Source organism: Elephas maximus, chromosome 1 (genome assembly GCF_024166365.1).
Source record: "Elephas maximus indicus isolate mEleMax1 chromosome 1, mEleMax1 primary haplotype, whole genome shotgun sequence".
Classification (NCBI taxonomy): Eukaryota; Metazoa; Chordata; class Mammalia; order Proboscidea; family Elephantidae; genus Elephas; species Elephas maximus.
This window is the reverse complement of record NC_064819.1, coordinates 229978674-229983045: the sequence shown is the minus strand read 5'-3', so window position 1 is coordinate 229983045 and position 4372 is coordinate 229978674.

Sequence of the window (4372 nt, the reverse complement as noted above, 5' to 3'; positions counted from 1 at the left end):
CACGTGTGTCACAGTAGAATGGTGCTCCATCCAGGTGCCTCTGGGTGGATTTGAACTACCAATCTTTTGGTTAGCAGCCAAGCGCTTAAACCTTTGCACCACCCAGGGACTCCTAGCTAACCCCTGTTTAATCCCAACAGCTCTCCTCTTGTTAACACCAATGGATGTACCCCATCTAGAGCCCTCTGGTTGACTGTGTGCCAGATGCCACAGCTCTCAAAAACAAAAACAAAACCATTGTCATCGAGTTGATCCTGACTCATAGTGACAAGGCAGAACTATCCCATAGGGCTTCCAAGGCTATAATCTTTATGGAGGCAGACTGCCACTTCTTTTTCCCGTGAAGTGGCTGGTGGTAGGTTCGAACTACTGACCTTTCAGGTAGCAGCCAGGTGCTTAACCAGTGTGCCCCCAGTGCTCCTTCTATAGCTATTACTCATCAATAAAATGGTGAATATGGAGGGGCAGGGATAGGCTGTGGAGTGTTGAGCAGGGATTCACAAAAACATTGGACACTGGATTTGCTTTGTGTTGATAAATTTTTTCCCTCTTTCCAAAAAGTGACGATAATGCAAGTGTGGCATAAATCACTTACTGGCAAAGTGAGACACATTTCTGAAATGGGCTGCAGCATGCAACCAATTTCACATCGAGAGCTGCTCCTTCTAAATGCCAAAAAGCTATAAATCAACAGGCCTAATGGATTCTGTCCTGTCTATTTAATATCTTCCACGGCATTGAATTTAGAATGTAATGCATTACGGGAAAAAAAAAAAAAAAACCCTTCAGCAAACCACACAAGCTTGAACGTTTTTGCCGTAAAATCCCTCAAGCTCAAAGCTTTCCTTCCTCTTTGTTACAAGGTCCTGATCACTTCTTAGCTTGCTGGCCTCTCCATCACGAAAGATCCTGGGCTGCCATGGACATGAACCTCCGCTCTGCCACTCCAGCCGTGAGGCCCTGGGCAAGTAACATCGGGCTTTCAGCCATAGTTTTCTCATTCATATGATGGACATAGGGCTATTGTGATTATAAATGAGAACAGGTTATAAAGTCCTTAAGAAGGACTTTGCCTTATAGTCGTTGAAAGCAGCAGTCAAGAAATCAAACGACATTATCACATTGGGCAAATCTGCTCCAAAAGAACTCTTTAAAATTCTAGAAAGCAAAAATGAAACTTGGATGACTAAGGGGCGCCTGACCCAATCTAAGGTCTTTTCAATCGATTCATATGCATGAGAAAGCTGAACAATGAAAAAAGAAGATAGTAGAAGAATTTACGCATTTAAATTGTGGTGTGGGTGAGGAATATCGACTACACCGGGGCTGCCAGAAGAATGAGCGGATCAGTCATAGCAGTACAACTGGAATGCTTCTTAGAAGCGAGGATGGCGAAATGTCATTTTGCTTACTTTGGACATGTTATCAGGAAATACCAATCACTAGGAAAGGACATCATGGTTGGTAAAGCAGAGGGTCAGTGAAAATGAGGAAAAAGCTTAATGAGATGGATTGACACAATAGCCTCAGCAATGGACTCAAACATATCAAAGGTCACAAAAAGGGCACAGTACTGAGCAACTCTTGGCTCTTTTAAATATAAGGTTGCTGTAAGTCAGAACCAACTTGACACCAACCAACAACAACAATCACAGTTGTGAGATAGGCAGGAGATCAGGCTGGCTGAATTAAATAGCCTGTGACTCAGTATTCTTGGAACCTAAACCTACGTGCAGACCACCATGTATCTCTTGCTGGTGGCACCAGAGAACTGTGTGTAATTAACAAACCAGGTGCTTCGGCAAGATAAGGGTCCATATTTCCTATCCCTGCATGCTTGACCTGCTATAAATTACTGATAACCCTCCTGAGTTGTTCTTTAAGTCCCCCACCAGGTACAGAGCATGCGCAGTAAAAAACAACGTAGCCTATGAATGACCTTTCACATAAGAAAATCATGAGCAGGGATTCCTTGCCAGGACTTAAAACCAGAATCCAGAGACATCACGCATGCGCAACATCCCAGAATAAGTCCTGTTCTACACGCCAGCAGTCAGCGCGACAGACCCCATCTTTGTTCCGACAAGCTTTGCGGGGAAATCTGCTGGGCGTGCATTTGATTTTCATAATCCCTCCCCTTCTCTTGGAAATCTCCATCCATTTCATGAATAAAGATAATGCCTTTTTCCAGCCCCATAACCTTTATAAACCCTAACCCAGCCTGTGTTCAGGGAGACGGGGGTAAGCGTTGCCTAGGCCGTCCTCGTCTCCGCCTGCGAGCCTCCTATAATAAACCTTCACCTGAGTGGAAAAACTGGCCCATCTCTCCTGGCTATTCTTTTTCAGAAAAGAGATAAGAACCTGACTGATTCTCTCCGGTAGCCCAAGCCCAAGCCAAGCCCAGTGCCGTCGAGTCCATGCTGACGCAAAGCGACCCTATAACAGTTGCTTAAAACCCGGTTGCCAGCATGAAGGTTATCTTTAAATTAGCTTCCCTGCCCCTTCCCCACCACTTCCCCATTTCTGGGCTGGAGAACAGATACATCCACAGTTGCTGAATCTTCCCTTCCGTCTCCTTCCCACCTTTCTACCTGTGAGAAAACCACTGCCTCTGTGTTGATTCCTACTTCTGCCTATAAGGGGGACAAAAATCCATGAAGGAGCTTCTCTGCTTTCATAAACAGCAAAACACACGGTGAACTTATGTCATTATAGGAGATACTTCTTGTGGGTGGGGTCCACCCAGCCCTGGTTTTAGTTAAGCTCTGAAGGGTGAGAGGCCCCAGCATCCCAGGCTCCTTTCTGGGGAATGGCTGGCTACTTCTTTGACTGGGCGGGTCTGCTTTTGAGGCTGTCTGAGACCTGGCTGCTCCCTGCCGTGTTCTGAGACCCAGCACCTGCCAGTTTGGTCACGAGGACTTCTCTCACTTGCTGGTGGGAAAATTCAGCCTTGGAAAACAAAACTGTATAAATGTTGCAAGATTTCTTCATCCCTTGGTTTGTACACCATCAAGTTACTCAGAAGTGTAATATAATTTGAGTTTCTCTGAGAGATGAATCACATGGCGAGTACGCAAAAGAGTTGACCAAACACAGCCAGGACTTCTATTTTTTAGACTTCATCTGGATTTTTTTTTTCCTGTTTTTTGTAAAAAAAAAAAAAAAAAATTTTTTTTTTTTAACAAATTATTTATCTCCCTGTCTTTAGGAAGGAGAATCATAGAAACAGATACAGATAAGCCTGGGGTCTTTATGCCAGTAGTACCCAGTGGCTTAGAAAGAGGCCAAATTCAGAAAAGCACTCTTGATGTTGGACGTGGAGAAAGCATAAGGAAAGGAGAACATTTATTTGTTGCTTCTTATCCTTCAGTCCCGGCAAAGGTTCGGTCCTTATGGAAGCCTATGTCCTGGGAGACGAGCACCTATTTTCCTTACCTGGGGTGAGGTTAGCCTGCGGACATTAAGCTCACAGGATAGTCATCATTCCAAGGCTTTCCTCATGGGAGACACTGAGAATGGCACATGGGGCTCTTTCTGGTGCAACCTCAGAACCCTTCTCCACTCAATTTTCTGATAGTCACCAGCAATCCATCCAGTACCCAGTGCCGTCTAGTCGATTCTGACTCATAGCGAACCTATAGGACAGAGTAGAACTGCCCCATAGAGTTTCCAAGGAGCTCCTGGTGGATTCGAACTGCTGACCCTTTGGTTAGCAGCTGTAGCACTTAGCCACTACGCCAGCAGGGTTTCCATAAATAATTTCATAAGGGATGGATTTTACCGACCATCCCAAAGGTCAGACTGTTGTGTGAACCTATAGTTACGAGGACACGGTCATCTACCTTCAGGTAGAAAGGGACCTGCTTCTCCTAAAACACAAGCCATAAGTTGCTTCTTACACAGTAGTTGACCCAGAGAATTGGTTTAGAGAGGAGCTGACTAAAAATTGGTTTGCTTGCTGAAATCCTGCATTTTCAATTAGTTGTTGTTAGGTGCCATTGAGTCAGTTCTGACTCATAGCGACCGTATAGCACATTGTAGAACTGCCCCATAGGGTTTCCAAGGAGCAGCTGGTGGATTTGCACTGCCAACCTTTTGGTTAGCAGCTGAGCTCTTAACTGCTATGCTACCAGAGCTCCCAATTAGTTAAGGAACTGTAACTCCCAAGGTAATACAGGTTAGGGAGGTATTGCACTTCTGAGCAAAGCAAAGCTCGTTTGGCAGGAAGGGCATCTGTTGTCATTGAGATGATGGTTGTCAGAGGGCCCCTTCTGGGGGATCCCTTTGTCCTCTGGCCTATGGCCAGATGCATCTTTCAGATTGAGGAGGATCTGATGGAGCCCCTGGCAGGCAGAACTTCTAAGAGCTGAGA